Below are 23,986 nucleotides of genomic sequence, written 5' to 3' on the forward strand. Positions count from 1 at the left end.
AATGCCTAGATAGGTAGATTAATTGCGCTTCACCTCTTGCCATGTTTAATCACATTTAATATTGCCGAGTACCTAATTGGGATAGAACTAAATAACTCGTATGTGGAGTTTCATCAATATGCAACTCGTTGCATATTGAACTTCACTTAATGTGTAGTGTTTGATTGTCGTGAATTGTCATGTCGTGTCTTGCATGTGTTCAGTTGCTCATGCATCATTGGTGTTGTGCATCATGTGGTGAATATCGTGTGTTGATTTGTGTTTCCGGTTTCCTCCGTCTCGATAGAGTTCCGCAAGCGTGTCGGAAAGTGAGGACCCGTTCGACTACGTCGGTTCGTCTGCTTCACGGAGGCATTCTTCTTCCAAGCGGGATCTCAGGCAAGATGACCATTTCCCCAGATACCATTAATATCATTGCCATGCTAGTTTACCGTTTCTATCGAATATGTCTCGTTGCCTACCACATGTTAAATATCAGCCTCTCAACATTGCCATGAAAAACCTTCAACCTATTCTACCTAGCAAACCACTGATTGGCTATGTTACCGCTTGCTTAAGCTTGTGTTAGCGTTGCTAGTTACAGGTGCAGTTGCTACCATGTGATAACATGGGTTCCTTGTTATATCACCATATTTAATGCTATTTAATTAATGCACCTATATACTTGGTAAAAGGTGGAAGGCTCGGCCTTTCTAGCCTCGTGTTTTGTTCCACCTTTGCCCCCTTAGTTTCGGCTACCGGTGTTATGGTCCATAATTGAGCGCTCCTAACACGATCGGGGTTGTTATGGGGACCCCCTTGATAATTCGTTTTAGATTAAAGCTGGTCTGGAAAGGCCCAACATTGGTACTATTCGCCCAACATAATAATTCTGTTAATTTGAAATGCATAAGGAGTTAGCGCTACCCGAGGAGCAATTCTACATAATACAGGGGGACAGTGCTGATGGTGCTGGTCCAAAACAGAGCACCGTGCGGGGCCAACCCAGGGCAACTCGGGAGATTTCTATCAGGCCACCGTACGCTTCGCTTATCCATCGTGTCCTGAGAACGAGATATGCGGCTCCTATCGGGATCGTCGACACGTCGGGAGGCCTTGCTGGATTAGTTTTACCTTTGACGAGATATCTTGTGCATCGGGATTCCAGTGATGCTTTGGGTAATCTCAGAGTTGAGGTTTTCCACTAAGGAATCCAACGAGATCGCGAGTGTCGTGATTGAGGATTTCTATGCGGCTTGTGGTAATTTGTGATGGACTAGTTGGAGCACCCCTCCAGGGTTAAATCTTTCAGAAAGTCGTGCCCGCGGTTATGTGGCAATGTGGAAACTTTGTTTAACACTGGTTCTAGATAACTTGAAGTTAACTTAATTAAAACTTGCCAACTGTGTGCGTAACCGTGACTGTCTCTTTCGTGAGTTCCTTCTTCGATCGAGAACACGGTGGGGTTATATCGGACGTAGGTTGGTGTTCAGGATCATTCATTTGATCATCCGTAGTTCACGTCCACTATGCGTAGATCTTCCCCCTCTTATTTCCTGTACTCGTAAGTGTAGTCACCAAATATATGCTTAGCCGCTGGTGAAACCTCACCACTTAACCATGCCTCACCCATTAAGCTTTGCTAGTCTTGATACCTTTGGAAATGAGATTGCTGAGTCCCATGTGGCTCATAGATTACTACAACACCAGTTGCAGGTACAGGTAAAGGTTACTTGACGCGAGCGCGTTGATTGTTCATTTGGAGTTGCTTCTTCTTCTTCTTCTTCATCGATCTAGGATGGGTTCCAGGCCGGCAACCTGGGATAGCAAGGATGGACGTCGTTCTTCTTTTCCCGTTTGTTTTCGTTCGTAGTCGGACCCTGCTCTTCTTCATGATGATTATGTATTGTACTGCTGTGACTCTGATGTAGCTTGTGGTGAGTGTAAGCCAATTCTATATATATCTCATCTTTTCAGTACATGTACTTGTAACGATATGCATTCTTGCGACATGACGAGATGCGCTTCTATCCCTGACGAGGCCTTTGTGCCAAATTGAGGATAGGGTCGCATCTTGGGCGTGACAAGTTGGTATCAGAGTACTACTGACCTAGGAGCCCCCTTGATTGATCGAACTTGGCCGAGTCGACTCTAGTGAAAAACTACTTTGAGTCTAGTTATATATTGGAGAGTAGGATTCTTTTTTCTCCTCTTCTATGCTCTGGTGAGGAATCTTAACGTAATAATTTATTCTACTCCTCTTCTCACTCAAATTTTTTTTAGGGTCACGCGGATATTTTTGGAATCTATATGATGCCGATGTGACAGAGTTCTGTCTTGGTGCCTCCTGTCTGACTCGATTTGTTCCGGGGAGTTGAGCTCTAGGGGATTCTCGAGCACATCGTTATCATTCAGATTTATTAGTATCTGAGGACAAAGGATGTTCGTAATTGCTTCAATACTAGTAGTGGCGAGATAACCCCGATGTCCCCAGTACTGGTGCAGATTGTTCGGGAGTACTGCCATACTTTGTATCGTTGTGATCACGAGGGTCTGTAGTGGATGAAGGTCCGAGATTCTGGTTGTGTGTTGACGGATGTGATACAGGTGACGGGTTAGTATATGAGTTGTGTGATTTTTACTCCTTGTATCCGCGTACCAAATTGCATGACCAGATATTTCGGGAAATCTTAGGTGGGAATTCAAGTAGTTACTTATAGGACAATCTTCCAACAAATACATGATGTTAGGTTGGGGTTCGACATCTAGTGGATTCGTTTGTTGACGGTCAACTTACAGCGGTTCTCGTTGTGTCTTAAAGAGTCCTTGCAGCTTGCTATGACTCGGGGACGCTTCGTATGTCGGGTGCACTGCCTTGCACTTGATGGCTACTGTAAGGATCGACTCCGTGCGATCCTGTCCACGAAAATATCGAACGGAAATCTTTCTCATGAGTTTGTTCTGGCTAATTTGCAAGCCGCATCCTTTGTTTTGTTGAATGTGGTAATTCGTGTTGCTTCGATGTCAAGTGGTGATTTCGGATCTTTTCTAAGCAGTGTTCTCATATTCATATGAGAGTGCTAATCCTTTTTCTCAATCAATTGTCTTATCAATTTTGTCAACCGGAGTCATCATATCAATTCTTTTTCAATCGGTGTGCTTCTCTTCAGGAATGCAATCCTCTCCAATTTTGCAACGTCAATCTCTCAATTCTTACCGGAGTTTGTCTCATATGTCCCAAGTTTTCTTTGTTTTTCCCGCCCTCCCGCCCTTTTCTTCAATGTTTCAGTCATCATCCTAGTGCATTTATATCCAGTGATGCTTCCGCTATCTCTTCTCCCTTTTGTAGCCGGTGATTCGTTGCGAAGATTCTCAGGAGCTTCGTGTTCATCTGTTTTCAATCTTGTTATCTATTCCGGTGATTTTAATTCAGTTGTATGTGTTCAGCATATCCTTTTTATCCTTGTAATTCTTTACCATGTTGGAATTCTTATTCAAGCCTTTTTGTTATTCTTCCATCTATGTTCCATCCGGAGTGTTGAAGATATCTCAGAGTTCGGGTTTTCAATCCTTCAATTATTTCGAGGTGCTCAACCTCATCTAGTTTTCATTGTACCGGTGCAGTATCTTTCTTTGTTAGCAATTGTTTAACGGTGATTTCCTTGAGTGGGCCCATAACCCACACGTTCTTTCCCAGGATCTTATTTAGCTCTTGTAATCTTTTCCCGGAGATCCTTAATTCTTTTCAACTATGACGTAAGTATGATTTTCATCAGTCATATTCCTTCTTCAAGATCAATTTGAACTAATTCTCATATTTGGCTCAACCTTGCATTCTTCTTTATTCCGGAGTGTCTCAGTTATTCGTGGTGTTGTTTCTCGTCATCATTCTCAGCTTGCAATTCGAAGGAGTGTTTCTCTCAAAATCTTGGTTCATTCTCTAGAAGATTCATCATTTCAGCCTGGTGCCATCATCTTAATCGTTCCAATCATGAGTATCCCTTTCTTGCTATCGGTGCATTTCTGAGTTGTTTTCATTCTCGATCCTCCGAAGGCCATCATTTCAGAAGATTCTTCGTTCTCAGCTTTCAGCTTTCATCCTCAATTCTTCTCAATTGTTGTCTCTTCGTTCATCTCTCGTTTATCCGGTGCCTTGTTCTAGTTTTATTTCAGGTGGATCATGATCTCTTCATTCTCATGTATCTCCATTAATTCTTGGTATCCCTATTCAATTGTGAATTCTTACCGGTGCTTCTTTCAATTATGCTTCAAGTGGTGCTTATCTCTCTGCCTCTTCAAGATTCATTTCTAGAAGAATAAGTTGTACACTAAATCCGTTGCTTGTCATCAATTTAATTTGATGAAGGATGAGCATAACATAATTCTTATTCTTGTTCATAGTAATCTGAATTCTTCTTCCGGAGTGACTCATGATATCAATTATTTTCGCAAGTGCTTATCTTTCTTTTCCGAAGTTCCAAGTTTATCAAGTATCTCTTTGTGAGGCTTCATCTAAATCCTGGCAAGGTCATAATCTTATTCTTTTCTACCTTGATATCTTTGCATCATTCATTCGTATACGGAGGTCCTTCTTGGTGGTTCATCAAGGTTTCAATCCATTCTCAAGTGTTCTTCAAGATTCTTGTTGGAGAACCTCAAGTATCCTTTCTCTTGCATTTCTATGTGCAATTGTTCTTCCTTTATCCTTTGAGGTGGTATTATAGAATTCTTGTTAGTGTAGGAGTCTCGAAGAGATTTCCATTCAAGAATGAGATAATTAAACCCACCAATTCTATGATCATGAGATATTTTCAACCCATGAGTTCTTCATTGAGCTATCTTGGTTTGGATTTCACCTAAAGCTTTTCCAATGGATTGTTGCTATTATGGTGCTTGTTGCTAACCCAAGTTCTCAATGCACCCTCTTGGTGTAAGAAGTTTTGACATATTTGCTTTCAACAATCGTTGTTTCTGTTAGTGGCTGGTTGTCACTTCATTAGTTTGAAAAGGTTTCCATAAGCCCACTACTATCTTGTTCTTTTCGTTGTTGTTTTTCCAACAACTTCGTCCAATTCTTCTTGAAAGGATGCTTGCCAAGTTCATTGGAGTTAGTAGTTGTCATTCTCTCTTCATTCTCTTCTTCCGTATGAGCTAGTTCATATTCTATTGTTCCGGACGCATTGTGATGTTGCTCTTTTGGGTATATTATGTTGTTCTACCAAGATAATTGTGTTCCCTTGTTATATTTAGTTGTTGGTTGTGAATATTGTCTATTTCTTCCATCTTATCGAATTTTTTGTCCCATTTTCCTACCGAAGTGCTGCCGAAATTTTCCGTGAATTCTTGCTTCTTTCTCATATCATTGCTCATTGCTTTGCTACCTTCAAGGATCGTTGGTTTCACTCGTTTGTCATAGAAGCGACTAAGTTTTTACCTCTTGTTCTTTCTCATCCTCTCCCCCTTTCATTCTTGGATCTCGGGGCGAGATCCTCCTGTAGTGTAGGAGAGTTGTGACAGCCCGATGCCGACGTTCCAGAAGACTCCCCTTCTATTCCGTTTTCGTCGTGTGTCTATTTTCTTTTGTCGCATCATCATCGCATCATGCGCATCATCAGCATTGCATCGGCGTTCCGTTGCCGCCAGTTTTCAAACTTGCACCCGTTAGTAGTTGTCGGTTCTCGTCGTTGTCCGTTCTGAGCCCGACCGCACACGCACGCGCCCGCGGCATCGTCAAAGCCCTGTTTTAAAAGTGTGTTGAAAACTTTCTCTGATTGGGTTGAGATTTGACGTGCGGTCGTATTTTAATATAGGAAGGCCGCTTGTCAAGTTTCGTCGCAATCGGAGTCCGTGTGGTACCCGAACGGTCGACCGTAGCGGCACCGTAGTCGGTCTATCGTCGGACGTCTTTCGATATTTTAAAACTCGATTCCGGGTTGCCAGTTTTCCCTCTCATCCCTGCCTAGCCCCTCTGCACAGTGCATTGACCCTATGCGCGGTGTAGTCCGAAAACCTCCCGGAACCCGAACCCGGCGGTCGTGACCGTTGGATCCGGATCAACCCCGTTTTACCGCAAATCGTCATCGGTTTGTCCGTTGCACTCCGGAACCTAATTATCTCGACCATCCGATCTAAATCGGAGGGTCCAGATGCCCCTATACCTAACCCACTAGCTATATGTACTACCCTAGCTCTATTAGACCGAGACCCTAAAATTTCTCCCCCTGTCCCATCAGCGCCGCCGCCGCACATCACCTCGTCTTCTACCTCGTTTTTTCCTCCACCCCAACCAGGCGCCAGATCCATTCCTAGCCACCTAGCTTTCCCCGCCAGGCAGACAGGCGCCCCTGAAGCCGCGGAGTCCCTTCCCTTGGTCTGCAAGCCAGCCGCCAGCTCCGCTCGAATCCCGAGCGACGCGTCCCCAGCTGCCGCAGCCGCCATCCGCCCGTGCTCTTCGGCCTCCTGCCGACAGCCGCCTCGGGAGCCTCGCCCCTTCCCACGATCTGGATCACGAGTCCAGATCGGGAGCCGCCCCGCGCAGCGAGGTGAACCGCTCCAGCCGCCAGACGTGGCTCGCCTCGGGCGATGCGATCGAGGCAGCGAGCGCCTCGGCGCCGAGTCCCCCCGCGCTGACCGACGAGCCGGCCGACCGCAGCGCTCACCTGGATGGGTGGGCCTCCTGCCCAATAAGCCGCCGGGCCACTTCATCGACGCCTCGGCCTCCTTCGGCCTCCTCCGCGGCCCAGTCCGCCTCCTCTTCCACCGGGCCAGGCCCGAGGTGATTTTTTTCCCTGTGCCCTCTAATCGACGCCCTGCGTGTTTTTGTTAAACCACGCTTGCCCCTGTAGCCCATTAGCATTTAGTTTAGGCCCGGTAGTTCTTTTTCTTTTTTAGGTTATTTTCGGAATTTAATTAAATTTCAGAAAAATAGGTAAATATTTAGATACACGTATGTGAGAAGCCATTTTGTGACTTCTTTTCCTAGTGATCCTTGATGCCATGCTAGTTGTTGTTAGTTGTTTGTTGTAGTGCTACGTGCCCTCGTTCGTGTCATGCCTTGGTTGAGTTTATAGGAATTGTGTAGCTCATAGTTGTGGGGTGTAGAAAATGCTATGTGGCTGATTTTGGCAGTTTGTAGTGATTTCTTGTTTAGCTCGTCGTTTTTGATCCGTAGCTCCGTTTTGATCGTGTCCAATATGAAACTTTCTTAGAATCTCGTGTAGTTTCATTTTATCTTGCTGTTTGTATGTTTTGAAATGCTCGTGACCGTTGTTGCACACATATTGCATTCATGCCATCATATCTTACGGTGTCCGTATCTTTTGAACCGTAGCTCCGTTCGAGATGTTCTCTATGTGTAAATTGCTTGTAACGACGCGTAGAATCACGTGAACCTATTTGTTTTGCTGTTTAACTACCCATTAAATGTGTCAGTTCAGATCTGGACAGAATTGTGAATTGACATGTGAGGTCGTTTCGGAGATGCTATATGTCATTTCCGGCCTCATTCAAAATGCCTAGATAGGTAGATTAATTGCACTTCACCTCTTGCCATGTTTAATCACATTTAATATTGCCGAGTACCTAATCAGGATAGAACTAAATAACTCATATGTGGAGTTTCGTCAAATGCAACTCGTTGCATATTGAATTTCACTTAATGTGTAGTGTTTGATTGTCGTGAATTGTCATGCCATGTCTTGCATGTGTTCAGCTACTCATGCATCATTGGTGTTGTGCATCGTGTGGTGAATATCGTGTGTTGATTTGTGTTTCCGTTTCCACCGTCTCGATAGAGTTCCGCAAGCGTGTCGGAAAGTGAGGACCCGTTCGACTACGTCGGTTCGTCCGCTTCACGGAGGCATTATTCTTCCAAGCGGGATCTCAGGCAAGATGACCATTTCCCCAGATACCATTAGTATCATTGCCATGCTAGTTTACCCTTTCTATCGAATATGTCTCGTTGCCTACCACATGTTAAATATCAGCCTCTCAACAATGCCATGAAAAACCTTCAACCTAGCAAACCACTGATTGGCTATGTTACCGCTTGCTTAACCTTGTGTTAGCGTTGCTAGTTGCAGGTGCAGTTGCTACCATGTGATAACATGGGTTCCTTGTTATATCACCATATTTAATGCTATTTAATTAATGCACCTATATACTTGGTAAAAGGTGGAAGACTCGGCCTTTCTAGCCTGGTGTTTTGTTCCACCTTTGCCCCCTTAGTTTCGGCTACCGGTGTTATGTTCCATAATTGAGCGCTCCTAACACGATCGGGGTTGTTATGGGGACCCCCTTGATAATTCGTTTTAGATTAAAGCTGGTCTGGCAAGGCCCAACATTGGTACTATTCGCCAAACATAATAATTTTGTTAATTTGAAATGCATAGGGAGTTAGCGCTACCCGAGGAGTAATTCTACATAATACAGGGGGGCCAGTGCTGATGGTGCTGGTCCAAAACAGAGCACCGTGCAGGGCCAACCTTGGGCAAGTCGGGAGATTTCTATCACGCCACCGTACGCTTCTCTTATCCAACTATGTATGTAACCGTGACTGTCTCTTTTGTGAGTTCCTTCTCCGATCGAGAACACGGTGGGGTTATGTCTGACGTAGGTAGGTGTTCAGGATCATTCATGTGATCATCCGTAGTTCACGTCCGCTATGCGTAGATCTTCCCCCTCTTATTTCCTGTACTCGTAAGTGTAGCCACCAAATATATGCTTAGTCGCTGCTGCAACCTCACCACTTAGCCATGCCTCACCCATTAAGTTTTGCTTGTCTTGATACCTTTGGAAATGAGATTGCTGAGTCCCCTGTGGCTCACATATTACTACAATACCAGTTGCAGGTACAGGTAAAGGTTACTTGACGCGAGCGCGTTGATTGTTCATTTGGAGTTGCTTCTTCTTCTTCTTCATCATCGATCTAGGATGGGTTCCAGGCCGACAGCCTGGGATAGCAAGGATGGACGTCGTTCTTCTTTTCTCGTTTGTTTTCGTCCGTAGTCAGACCCTGCTCTTCTTCATGATGATTATGTATTGTACTGATGTGACTTTGATGTAGCTTGTGGCGAGTGTAAGCCAATTCTATATATATCTCATCTTTTCAGTACATGTACTTGTAACGATATCCATTCTTGCGACATGACGAGATGCGCTTCTATCCCTGACGAGGCCTTCGTGCCAAACTGAGGATAGGGTCGCAACTTGGGCGTGACAGCAAGGCTCCAAGGCCGCGGGGGAATCCTTTGCATATTTGACAAGGAAATCCCTATAGGCGTAGCCAGCAGCAGAAGGATTTCTGGCGCTGTTGCCGGGGAGATCAAGTCAAGATCTATCCAAGTAAGTGTCACAAACTCATCTCTTGCATTTACCTTTTTTGTCAGTTGCCTCTCGTTTTCCTCTCCCCCACTTCACATTTGCCGATTTCATTTGCCTTTCTCCGTTACCGTTTTCATTTGCCTTTTGTCGTTTTCCTTTGCCAGTTTTCTTGCTTGCTTGTGTTCTTGTTTGTTTGTTGAAGTCCTCATGGCTGAAAACACCAAACTTTGCGACTTCTCGAATTCTAATAGTAATGATTTTATTAGTACTCCGATTGCTCCCGCCACTAATGTGGAATCATATGAAATCAACGCTGCCTTGCTGAATCTTGTTATGAAAGAGCAACTTTCTGGCCTTCCTAGTGAAGATGCCGCATCCCATCTTAATACTTTCATTGAACTTTGCAATATGCAAAAGAAGAAAGATGTGGATAATGATGTTGTTAAATTGAAGCTTTTTCCGTTCTCTTTGCGAGATCGTGCAAAAACTTGGTTTTCTTCTTTGCCTAAAAATAGTATCAATTCTTAGAATAAGTGCAAAGATGCTTACATATCCAAGTATTTTCCGCCGGCTAAGATTATCTCTCTCCGTAACGATATCATGAATTTCAAGCAACTTGATCATGAACACGTTGCACAATCTTGGGAGAGGATGAAGCTAATGATTAGAAATTGTCCCCTCATGGCTTGAGTTTGTGGATGATTATACAAATCTTTTACGCTGGTTTGAATTTTTCCTCTCGAAATATCTAGGACTCCGCCTCAGGTGGAACATTCATGGAAATCACGTTAGGAGAAGCTACAAAACTCCTAGACAATATCATGACCAACTACTCTTAGTGGCACACTGAAAGGTCACCTGCTAGCAAAAAGGTACACGCTATAGAAGAAATTAACTCGCTTAGTGCTAAGATGGACGAGTTGATGAATTTGGTTGCTAGTAGAAATGTCCTTTAGATCCTAATGACATGCCACTATCTTCCTTGATTGAGAGTAGCAACGCTAGTTTGGACGTTAATTTTGTTGGTAGGAACGATTTTGGCAACAACAATGCTTTTAGAGGAAACTATGTTCCTAGGCCTTTTCCTAGTAACTCCTCTAACAATTATGGCAATTCCTACAACAACACTTATGGAAATCATAACAAATTACCCTCTGATTTAGATAGTAATATCAAGGAGTTCGTCAACTCTCAAAAGATTTTAAACGCGTCCATAGAGGAAAAACTACTAAAAATAGACGATTTGGCTAAGAGCGTTGATAGGATGTCTTGTGATATTGATGCTTTGAAAGTTAGATGTGCTCCTCCCAAGGTTAACTTGGATGAAACTTTAAAATCTATGCGTGTCTCCATGAATGAGAGCAAAGAAAGAACCGCCCAAATCCGCGCTAGGCATGAATGGTTTAAAAGGGTGCGTTCTAGTGATGCAAATCACGAAGATCTTAAAGTGCTTGTTGTGACTCCTCTTGAATCTTTGTTTTCGCGTGTCAAACCTATTCATGAAGGGGCTGGATATGAATCCACTTTGGTTGAAAAATGCCCCAATGATTCGGATTCCACCTATCTTGATGATAAAGGTGTGGAGAGTGGAGTAGAAGAAATCAAAATATTGGGTAGTAACGAAACTCCCACTTTGGATTTCAAGGAATTCAATTATGATAGTTGCTCCTTGTTTGAATGCATTTCCTTGATGCAATCCATTGCAAACTCTCCACATGCTTATAGCCAAAGCAAAGCCTTTACCACACATATCGTAGATGCTATGGTGAAATCTCTTGAAGAGAAACTCGAATTAGAAGTCTCTATACCTAGAAAACTTCATGATGAGTGGGAACCTACTATCAAAATTAAAATCAAAAACTATGAAAGCAATGCTTTGTGTGATTTGAGTGCTAGTGTTTCAGCGATTCCAAAGTCTTTATGTGATATTCTTGGTTTTCATAAGATTGAAGAGTGTTCTCTTAATTTGCATCTTGCGGATTCTACTGTCAAGAAACCCATGGGAAGGATCAATGATGTTCTTTTTGCTGCAAATAAGAACTATGTACCAGTGGATTTCATTGTACTTGACATAGATTGCAATCCTTCATGTCCCATTATTCTTGGTAGACCTTTCCTAAGGACTATTGGTGCTATCATCGATATGAAGGAAGGGAATATTAGATTTCAATTTCCTCTAAAGAAGGGGATGGAGCATTTTCCTAGAAAGAAAATAAGATTACCTTATGAATCTATGATGAGGGCTACTTATGGTTTGAGCACCAAAGATGACTATACGTGATTCCATCACCTTATGCCTAGCTAAGGGCGTTAAACATTAGCGCTTGTTGGGAGGCAACCCAACGAATCTATCCTTTTTATTTCTATTTTGTGTTTTCCACACTTTCATAATTCTGTTATGATTGTGTTTTTTGTGTTTCTTTTGCGTTTGTGCCAAGTGAAACCGTTATGATTAGCCTTGGGGATGATCGTTTGATCATGCTGGAAAAGACAGAAACTTTCTGCTCACGAAACGAATTTTCATTTTTTTCTGTGAGAGCTTTTGAGTTGATTATTTTTGCTGCTGATTGTTACGCAAATTCTTCAGACTGTCGTAATTTTTCAGAATTTTTGAAGTACCATAAGTATACGAAGTATACAAATTGCTACAGACTGGTCTGATGTTAACAGATTCTGTTTTTGTTGAATTGGTTGCTTATTTTTATGAAACTATGGATAGTATCGGGGGGGGGGGGTATTAGCCATAGAAGATTGAAAATACAGTAATCCAACATCAACATAAGTAGAATTTAAGTTTGCTACAGTACCTAACGAAGTGGTGATTTGCTTTCGTATATTAATGATATCACGAGTTTCTGTTTAAGTTTCGTGTTGTGAAGTTTTCAAGTTTTGGGTGAAGTTCTTATGGACAAAGAAATAAAGAGTGGCAAGAGCTCAAGCTTGGGGATGCCCAAGGCACCCCAAGTTGATTCAAGTATGCCGAAAAATCCTAAGCTTGGGGATGCCCCGGGAAGGCATCCCCTCTTTCGTCTTCAATCCATCGGTAACGTTACTTGGGGCTATATTTGTATTCACCACATGTTATGTGTTTTGCTTGGAGCGTCTTGTATCGTAGGAGTCTTTTATTTTTGTTGTGTCACAATCTTCCTTGCTGCACACCTAGAGAGAGAGACATGCACTCACCGTGATTTTGTCGAGCTTCACTTATATCCTTTGGTTAGGCAATTCACCTCACATGTGTTTCACTTATATCTTTTGAGCTAGTTGATTTTTCTCTATGTGCTTCACTTCTATCTTTTGGAGCACGGCAGTGCGTGGCTTGGTAGTTGATCTAAGCTATGAAAGTAGTCTCAAAAGGGGTAGTTATCCAAAGGGATATGAAAACTTCCACCTTCATGTGCATTGAGTAGTTAGATAAGTTTGATTCATCTCAATTAGTTTTGAGTTGCGGTTATGGTAATATTGAAGTTATACTAGTAAGGTGTTGTGGATCTAGAAATACTTGTGTTGAAGTTAGTGATTCCCGTAGCATGCACGTATGGTGAACTGCTATGTGATGAAGTCTGAGCATGATTAGTTTATTTATTGTCATCCTTTGTGTAGCAGTCGGGATCGCGCGATGGTTTATACCTACCAATCCTTCCCCTAGGAGTATGCGTTGAATGCTTTGTTTCGATTACTACTAAAACTTTTGCAACAAGTATATAAGTTCTTCATGACTAATGTTGAGTCCATGGTTTAGATGCACTTTCACCTTCCACCATCACTATCTTCTTTAGTGTCGTGCAACTTTCGCCGGTGCATAAAACCCACCATTAGCCTCCCTCAAAACAACCACCATACCTACCTACTGTGGCTTTTTCAAAGCCATTGCGAGATATATTGCCATGCAACTACCACCATGACATGTGCCACGTCACATCCCTGGATCCCTAACTAGGGTTTAGTATTTGTGCTCATGTTTTCTTCCTTTGCATTCAAGAATTTGAAACAAACTCCAAAGAAGTGGTGAAACTCAAACCAAAAACCCTAGCCACTTCTTATTCAGAGGAAATTCAAATCTTGTCAAAATCAATGGACCCAAAATGGCCTTGTTAAAATTTCAATATTTCTGATAAATATTGAAAACAAATTATCAGGGGAGAAAACTATTTTCAAATCACTTTTGGCATTTTATTTTTAAACTAGCAAGTCTCCCAAATCAAACTTATATTTGAATTCAAAAATATATAGTTTTCAAAAATGCTGAAAACTTTATGGGTGATTGGAAATATTCGAACTAACACCCCAGCATTTTTCAAATTATTTTTAGTTTTCTTTTTTAAGCCAAAATAAATAGAAATCAATGTCAGCAAATAAAACAGAAACAGAAAAATAGAAAAATGCTATCCTACGCTTACCTGCAAGGCTGAGCCCACCAAGGGCAGGGTCGTCTTCTTCCTCTGTCTTCTAGCACACGAGAGAACGACCACAACGGCCTCCTCCACCTCCTGCTTCGCCGTGGCATCCTCCAGTGCCCCCCAGGACATCGCGACAACGGGGATGACTACCCCGAGCGCGTGCCTATCCATCCCCGCTCTCCATTCCTCCCCCTCCTCTCGGTTTGTTCCCTCTCCTCCTGCCGCCATTGACAGAAGCTTGACCTCGAGGAGCCCGAGCTCTCTGGCCACAGGGAAGCCTTCCCGAGTGTTACATCCTCTCCGCAACGTCGAGCTCGACACGCACGTCAACGAAACCGTCCTCCCCGAGCCCTGCAACGCCCCCAGTGTCGTCGTCTTCAACCTCCGGCCGCCGGCAAATTGACAGTGGATCGCCGGCTACAGCCCCTCCCCGAGCAGTCTGAGCCCAGCTTCGCCTCCACCGTGAGGTTGCGAGCATTTCCCCTCTGTTTCCCCTCTCTCCCCGGCACTCTAGCCCTGAGACCCATGAACCCGAGCTCCGGCAGCCGCCTCGGCTCGTCGTCGGCATGCTCCGGCCACCCATAGCCCCTCCTGTTGCCCGTAGAGGATGAGGCCGAGCCTGGGGATCATCCCAGTGCTCTCGGCACTCGATCCCGAGCACCACAGCGTGATTTGGTGCGTCACCGGCGAAGATCCGCCGCGGATCCGGGCGCTGCCGGTCAGTATCCGGTGGGGGACGACGTGGCCGACCTAATCCCGGTGGATTAGCGCTAAGTAGCCACTGACAATGGGCCCTAGGAGTGGGTCAAACCCACTTAGGGGCTGGTCAGCGCGGGATTAGCTCGTGAGACACTGACCAGTGGCCCCCACCTGTCAGGTTTGACCTGACCAGGTCAGTTGACCTGCTGACGCAATGCTGACGTGGTTATGACGCAATAAAGAGTTTTTTTGATTTAAAAGAATTCTAGAAAATGCCCAAAACTTCTAAAAATCATAGAAAATAATCTGTAACTCCAATGAAAATAATTTATATATGAAAAAGTATCAGAAATATCCGAGGAGTCTGATTTTGATATTTTCAAACATGTTTGAAAATGTTAACGTCACCAAACAGATTAAATGATGATTAGGATAACCATTTTAAGTAATATAGATTTGGAATTTGAAATCCATTTGAATTCCACTTCAAATATTATGACCAAACAATGATCAGGAACAATCAGCACCTCAAAATACCATCTTCATGCATGCTAAAACAAGATTACCTGAGCATCAGGTCGAATCAATTAAAAGGGTATTTGAAAATACCTTGTTTGAAGTGATATTTGAATCTTGATTCAAATCAACTTCAACTTAAGAAATGGTAATCACATTAGCCTACCACCTTTCCTTTTTGTGTCATGCTCATGCATCATCTTGTTGCATATGATTGTTATTGATTGTTATTGTTCTTACGGGTAGGCCCCGCTCCTCCGGATTCCACCGAATATCCGACTGACGGATATTGTCCCTCTGCTGAGCAACAAGGCAAGCAACCATTTTGATCATCCCGATAAATCCCATGTTCTCGCTCCTGCTCTTATTTATTGCATTAGGGCAAATGTTTTCACTGCTTTTACTACGTTAGTTGAACCTACTTCCTTTGCATGACCTGTCTTAGTCACAGTAAATAGCTGAACCTTGCCACCTAGCATACCTGGTAGATGCTTGAGCCATGATGTGCCTTATCGTGCTATGCACGCTATGCTTAGAGTTGTGTATGGTCTGTCATCTGGGTGATGAAAAGAATTGTGAGAATGTGTTCAGTAAGTAAAGGTTGTGTGTTGAACCTGATTTGGTAAAGGTGTCGGTGAAAGGCTATGTAGGAGTACATGGCGGGTTGTTTCATTGGAACCGTCCTTAGGAACTGAGTTCCGTGTATGTAATCCAAGACTAGATACTACCACACGTTGGGATACTTAATTGACCCTCTCGACTTATTAATCGCTTAGTACTCGGTCCAGGAGTTGCAATTAGTTTCTGGTGTTTATAGTCATGTTGGAGGCCGTGCGTAGCGCTAACCTTAGAGGTGGGCTATGATGCGGTAGGCAGTGGCACGGTGTACCAAGTGGCACCCGGATGGTGGGCTTGGGAACCCTGCGCACATCGTTTGGGGCCGTGGCGGAAACCTCGGCCGGACTTCCGTGCGGGTTACCCTCAGATAGGCGATATACCTAGACTAAGTATTAGCGTGGTTAACGGTCGTGGCCGACTCCCTCGCTGGGCTTCCGATTGAAGGTTGCAAAGGTGCATGACGTGCACATGGCGATAAGTGGCGAGAGCGTATGTGAAGAAGTACACCCCTGCAGGGTTATGATCTATTCGAATAGCCGTGTCCGCGGATATGGACCACTTGGAGACATATGTTGTTCATAATAACTTTAATGGCTACTCATAAAATTGTCAAAATAAGCGTGAGTGTCGTGGACGGCATTTCCGTATGGATACGAAATGATTCCACGATGGAGTATTGTTGTGGTGTTAGTGGACTCGTGTGCGAGAAATCAAAGTTGTCAAAACTATTTAAAAATGCAAGTTGTCTAGCCACGAGTCAAATGCTGGCTTTCCGCATGAAACCCCACAATTCCTTATTGATACATTGCATGAGTAGATAGCTTATCCTAAAGACTTGCTGAGTACTTTTGTACTCACGTTTGCTTAATAAATTGTTGCAGAGGTTGTTAATGACCCTAATGGAGGGTTCTACCTAGACATCGACGACGACGAGTAGCTGGTATCCCAGCTACGATCTGGCCCTAGGATGGGTCTGTTGATAGTCACGCCATGTGCCTTTGTCTTTCCTTCTGTCTGTACTCAGACAACTTTACTCTTCCGCTGGTTTGTAAGAATTGTGTGTATGACTTGTGATGATGGGTCGTGAGACCCCTACCTTGTAATATTATGTGTGTGGCTCTTCCGAGCCTTCTAAATAAAGTTGTTATGTTTATGGTTATGTTGTGATGCCATCGATGTATCTATACATATCGGTATGCCATGCGTAAGTGTGTTCTACTTTATATGTATGGGGTTCGATTACCTAGCCGTAGGCTTTAGTAGCATTCCTTACAGGGAAATGCCCCTTTGTGATCCAACGAGCCATGGTAGTTCGCTACTGCTCCGGACACATTGGTTGACCGGCATGTGTCCTTCTTAGCTGATGTGTCTGTCCCCGTTGGGGAAATGTCACGCGATGTAATGGAGTCCTTGTACCTTGCTACGACTCGTCTACATTCGGTGGTGACCGACACCTGCTTTGTTGGGTCATGTATGTCTGTCCCTGTGCGGAATTGCCGCTTTGGTTTATGACTAGACATGTCGATCCGGGTTCTTTGTCATTGGATTGCTAGCGACACAATTGCATACGCGAGTCAAAAGGCGCAAACGGTCCCGGCTAAGGTAAGGCTGCAGCCGTGGGGATAACCGTGCATGAGACGGCAAAGAGATGCGATGTGTTACAAGTTGGATTCCTATGGCTTAGGATCGGGTCCCGACAGCGTTGGTATCAGAGCCTGACTGACTGTAGGATTACTAAGCCAAACTGGTCAAAGTTGAGTCTAGAATTACTTTAGTTATATATAAGGGAATTGTTTGTGGAAGGGAAGTAAGACTCTTGTTCTCTTCTCAAGTTATTCTATTCTGGTCATCCTCGTCTTTTCTGCGAGGATTAAGGATTAAGTTACTCATCTTCTTTTAGGCTTGTGTTTCTGATCAGTAGAATATAGGACAACGGGTCGAGAGTTATTTCGGGTTTCTTTAATCCCTAGGAAAAGGAAGTAAGTTTGATGATCAGAGAATTGAACTTGATAGTTGAGTGGTTGCGCTATTATATTTTATGGGTTGTCTCAAAATTGTTTTTGAGCATTTACAGCCGTTCTGATGCCCAACTTTGTATTCAGAGCTCTAATGCTTTTGCATTACTCTCTATTTTCAGGTGCCTGGTCGTCCTTCTCGTCAGGTGGTCCGTCTGACTAGGTGCATTGATGTGCCAGGTCATACGGCCATGCTAGTCAGGATGATGTCAGTGTCCGGTTACCGCTGGTACCCAGAGTACACAGTGGAGGAGCCGTACCGGGATTTTAATCAGAGCGAGTACCTCTGCACTGTTAGGGTATTCCCAGATTACCTTGGAGCTGAGGAGCCAATCCATTGGTCCATGGATTGGGGGTCACTGTTGACATGGCAGTACACGATGCTACCTATTCAATGCTGACCATCATGAGGGCTAGACATGCACTGCTGCAGAATTCAGAGTTCTGCTATGTTCCTGCCTCTCAGCTAGGTGAAGAAGGATACCTCAGTGGGGTCTACTTTGATTCCTCTATGGAGGATCCGCCTGCTGCAGTCCACTGCTGAGATGCTAGAGAATAGTGACAGGGATGCTCGTGCCCTTCGTATGGAGCTTTATGCTACACGTGCCCGTCTGTGGACGGCTTTGACGCAGCTGGCACCTGTAGTTCAGGCAGGGTATGGAGATATGGAGATGTTGAGACCTGTTAGGAACCATCTTCCGGCTCATGTTGACTGGCCTGCTATAGGAGGAGTCACCCCTCTTCGGGGACCTCTACTACCACCAGTCAGGGGACCAAGGCCACAGCCGTGTCTTTACGGATCCTAGGGGTCTCAGGCTGGAGTATTTCCTGATCCACAGGTTGAGCTTCCAGGCCATGGAGGCAATCTTTATGAGATGTTCTATGCGGATGCCTGAACCGTGAGTGGAAGGATAGTATGGTAGTAGCTGTACTTTCACAGTCCTGTGTGACTTGTCAAGTATGCTTGTGTTGTGAAATGAATTCCGGAGGCATAGATAAATAATGTATAGGAAGCTTGGAAGCCTGTGATGAGTAGTTTCATAATTTCAGTAGTTTGCTCTTCGGTTAAGGTTGTACTGAACTATGTAATGGTGTGTATGAACCATGGTGTATATATAGCAGTTGCTTGTTACCATGCAGTTCGGATATTCATTTCCGCATTCCATGTGTTCAGTGCATTCTTAATCCATAACTAGTATTGATGTTGATATTGGTCTAAGCTGTGAGTTTGTTTGTCAGGATGGTGTTCACCAGGTTGAACCGTGCCCCTGCTCAAGAGCAAGGCGAGGGTAGTCAAGCGTCGCAAGAAGAATTGCCTCACCCGCCCTCTCTGGTGGAAGTTATGCTTGAGGCAGAGAGAAACAAAAGGGAGACCAACCGACTGTTAGAGCGTATTGAGCAAAATACGGCTCGTCAGCCTCGGAATGCTGCAGTGTCCCTCAATGACTTTGTGAAGTTGAATCCTCCAAAGTTCCATCACTCCGTCGATCCCCTCGACGCTGATGATTGGCTGTGCAGTATATCACGCAAGATTCGCTCTACGAATGTTTCTGAGGCCGACAAGGTGACCTTTGCGGCATACTTTCTGGAAGGACCCGCCAATCTGTGGTGGGAGAACTTTGAAGCTATGCGTCTTGCTGAACCAGCAGCTACATGGGCAGACTTTAGTGCAGCCTTCCGTCTGCACCATATTCCAGAGGGCGTGATGGACAGAAAGAGAGAGGAGTTCTGTGCATTCACCCAGGGAAAGTTGACCGTGGATGCCTATAGCCGCGAGTTCGGTAACCTCGCCCGCTATGCAACAGAGGAGGTGTCTACTGATGCCAAGAAGCAAGCAAGATTCCGTAAGGGTCTGAGCCCTGAGCTTCGTCGTGACTTGCGCCTCCATGAATGTACAAGCTTCCAAGCCCTGGTCAACAAGGCGATCAGTGCCGAGACTGGTCATACCGACTATGAAGCCACAAAGAAGCACTCCCATGACTTTGGCTCGTCATCTGGTTCCGCGTTTCCAAAACGAAGGTTGTGAGTTCCAAACAGTTCTCTGCCGCCAAGATACACTCCGAGGCCATACTATGTGGCGCCTCAGATGATTCAGACCAACCCTACAGCAAAAACTTATGGTGGTCGAGCTACCAATGCAGCACCACGTGCCAATCAGGTGATCTGTTACAAGTGTGGAGAACCAGGGCACTATTCCCGTGAGTGTCCCCAGAATGTGGGTGCCAAGCAACCCGGAATGTCCGTTGGGCAAGGCAAGTCGAGCAAGGCTTATTATGTGAAGCCAACTCCTGCACGTGGCCGTGTGAACTATGTTTCAGCAGAAGAAGCTGCAGAGGATCCCGACGTCATACTGGGTACGCTCCTTGTTAATCATCACCCAGCGTTTGTTCTTTTTTACACTGGGTCTTCTCATTCCTTCATTTCAGAAAGTTATGCACAGTTGCATAACATGTCTTTCCGTGTTATGCCAATCCCATTGGTTGTCCAAACTCTTGGTAGTAAGTGGCAAACCTCCAGGATAACCTATGACAATGAAATTCTAGTAGATAGGCTAGTTTTTCTAGCATCATTGATGGCCCTGAAATCTTTGGATATTAATATCATCTTGGGTATGGACTGGATGTCAGCTCACTATGCCAAGATTGATACTCATTCCAGAAATGTTCAGCTTACCCATCACTCGGGTGAGATAGTCAATGTCTCTACTCGAGTTGCCAAAAGCCAACTCTATTCCCTCAATGCCAACCCTCTTCCGGAACTTGAAGACATTCCGGTAGTCCGTGACTTTCCGGATGTTTTTCCAGAGGAACTGCCAGGAATTCCACCTGACAGAGATGTAGAGTTTGTAATAGATCTTGTTCCGGGAACCGTTCCAGTAGCCAGAAGAACATATAAGATGGCACCCCTGGAGCTAGCCGAACTTAAGAAGCAACTAGATGAGGCCTTGAATAAAGGTTTTATTTGTCCTAGCTCTTCTCCTTGGGTTTGTCCCGTCCTCTTCGTCAAGAAGAAAGACGGAACGGATCGGATGGTTGTAGATTACCGACCAGTTAATCTGGTCACCATAAAGAACAAGTATCCGCTCCCCAGGATCAACGACCTGTATGATTAGCTCGCTGGATCCTCAATCTTCTCAAAAATGGATTTGAGGTTGGGATACCATCAAATCAAGATCAAGAACGAGGACATTCCAAAAACGTCTTTTGTCACTTGTTATGGCCAATACGAGTACACCGTCATGTCCTTCGGTTTAACCAATGCCCCAGTCACCTTCTCTCGCTCGATGAATTCAATCTTCATGGAGTATTTGGATAAATTCGTCGTAGTATACCTCGATGATATTCTCATCTACTCGAAGAACGAACAAGAACATGCCGAGCATCTAAGGCTGGTATTGATGAAACTTCGAGAGCATCGCCTTTATGCCATGTTTTCAAAATGTGAATTTTGGTTACCAGAAGTGACCTATCTAGGTCACGTAATCTCTGGTAAGGGTATTGTTGTCAATCCCGAGAGAGTTCAAGCTGTCCTTGATTGGACTCAACCTGAATCGATTAAGCAAGTTAGGAGTTTTCTTGGTCTAGCGAGCTATTGTCGCCGCTTTGTCGAGAATTTCTCCAAGGTTGCAAAGCCTCTAACTGAACTCCTCAAGAAAGATAAAAAGTTCGAGCGGACACCACAGTGTGAGCATAGTTTTCAGGAACTGAAAAGAGGCCTGACTTCCGCACCTGTGTTGCTACCACCAGATTTCTCTAAGGACTTTGTTATCTACTGCGACGCCTCGCGACAAGGATTAGGTTGCATTCTCATGCAAGATCGTCATGTGATTGCATATGCATCTCGATAGTTGCGTCCACATGAGGATAATTATCCCATACATGATCTTGAGTTTGCAGCTGTAGTCCATGCACTTAAAACCTGGTGACATTACCTTCTTGGTAATCGTTGCGAAATATTCACTGATCACCAAAGTCTGAAATATATCTTCACCCAGCCGGATTTGAATCTCAGGCAAAGACGGTGGGTTGAGTTGATCATGGATTACGACTTAGGGATAACTTACACCCCGGGGAAGGCCAATGTTATGGCTGATGCACTAAGTCGTAAGTCTTATTGTAACAATTTCATGCTACAACGAGGTCAACCACATCTCTATGAGGAATTTTGGAAGTTAAATCTTCATATTGTTCCTCAAGGATTCCTTTCTACCCTGGTGGCGAAGCCTACTCTTAGGGATCAAATCATAGCCGTGCAGGCTTATGATAAGGGTATATCCCAGATCAAGGAGAATATTGCTAGCGGAAACGCTAGGGATTTCTCCATCAATGAGAAAGGTGTTGTGTTCTTTCAGAACCGTTTAGTGGTTCCTAAGATCAAACGTCTGCGGCAATTGATCCTTAAGGAGGCACATGATTCACCTCTCACCATTCATCCTGGTAGTACTAAGATGTATCAGGACCTACGCCAGAGGTTTTGGTGGACTAGGATGAAGAGAGAAATTGCTGAGTTCGTTGCTAACTACGACGTTTGTCGTCGAGTTAAGGCAGAACATCAAAGGCCTGCTGGCACCCTTCAACCTTTAACTATTCCTGAATGGAAATGGGATAAAGTCAGTATGGATTTCATTACCGGATTTCCCAAGATCAAGAAACGAAATAATGCTATCTTTGTGGTCATTGACCTTCTTTCCAAAGTAGCTCATTTTCTTCCAGTTCATGAGAGTGTAACAGCTAGCCAGCTAGCAAAGTTCTATATCTCTCGAATAGTGTCTCTTCATGGTGTTCCTTTGGAGATTAACTCAGACCGTGGAAGTATCTTTACTTCTCGCTTCTGGGAAAGTTTTCAGAATGCTATGGGGACTCACTTATCTTTTAGCACTGCTTTCCAACCTCAATCAAGTGGTCAAGTAGAAAGAGTGAATCAAGTCCTAGAAGATATGCTCCGAGCTTGTGTTATATCGTTTGGTATGAAATGGGAGAAGTGCCTTCCATTCACTGAATTTGCTTATAACAATAGTTATCAATCAAGCCTGGGCAAAGCCCCTTTTGAAGTTCTCTATGGACGAAGATGTCGAACACCTCTTAATTAGTCAGAAACCGGAGAGAGGCAACTCTTTGGCCCGGATATGATCCAGGATGCAGAAGAGCAGGTTCGCATTATTCGTGAAAAGTTGAAAACATCCCAGTATCGTCAAAAGAGCCAATATGATCGTCATCATAAGGCTGTGACCTTTGAAGTTGACGAGAAGGCTTACCTTCGGGTTACACCTTTGAAGGGTACCCATCGATTCAGTATCAAGGGCAAGTTGGCTCCTCGTTACATTGGTCCTTTTTGCATTCTTGCCAAACGAGGAGAAGTTGCCTACCAGTTGGAACTTCCTCCACATCTTTCCAAGGTTCATGATGTCTTCCACGTCTCGCAACTCAGGCGTTGCTTTTCGGATCCTATCCGTGAAGTGGACCACGAAACGCTTGATCTCCAAGATAACATTTCATACCGAGAATGCCCTGTGCGTATTCTTGATCAAGCTGAGTGTACCACTCGACGTCGAAACCTCAAGTTTCTTAAAGTTCAATGGTCAAATCATTCTGAAAAGGAGGCAACATGGGAAAGAGAGGTGGTCTCCGACTTGAGTATCCCGCGCTATTCCCGACGACTTCTAAATCTCGGGACAAGATTCTTTTAAGTGGGGGTGAGTTGTCACATCCCTGGATCCCTAACTAGGGTTTAGTATTTGTGCTCATGTTTTCTTCCTTTGCATTCAAGAATTTGAAACAAACTCCAAAGAAGTGGTGAAACTCAAACCAAAAACCCTAGCCACTTCTTATTCAAAGGAAATTCAAATCTTGTCAAAATCAATGAACCCAAAATGACCTTCTTAAAAGTTCAATATTTCTGATAAATATTGAAAACAAATTATCAGGGGAGAAAACTATTTTCAAATCACTTTTGGCATTTTATTTATAAACTAGCAAGTCTCTAAAATCAAACTTATATTTGAATTCAAAAATATATAGTTTTCAAAAATGTTGAAAACTTTATGGGTGATTGGAAATATTCCAACTAACAGCCCAGCATTTTTCAAATTATTTTTAGTTTGCTTTTTGAAGCCAAAATAAATCAAAATCAATGTCAGCAAATAAAACGAAAACAGAAAAATAGAAAAATGCTATCCTACGCTTACCTGCGAGGCCCAGCCCACCAGGGGCAGGGTCGTCTTCTTCCTCTACCTTCTCGCAGAGGAGAGAACGACCACAGCGGCCTCCTCCACCTCCTGCTTCGTCGTGGCGTCCTTCGGTGCCCCTAGGACAGCGCGACAACGGGGTTGACTACCCCGAGCGCGTCCCTATCCATGCCCGCTCTCCATTCCTTCCCCTCCTCTCGGTTTATTCCCTCTCCTCCTGCCGCCATTGACAGAAGCTTGAGCTTGAGGAGCCC

This window comes from Hordeum vulgare, chromosome 1H, assembly GCF_904849725.1.
Source record: "Hordeum vulgare subsp. vulgare chromosome 1H, MorexV3_pseudomolecules_assembly, whole genome shotgun sequence".
Lineage (NCBI taxonomy): Eukaryota > Viridiplantae > Streptophyta > Magnoliopsida > Poales > Poaceae > Hordeum > Hordeum vulgare.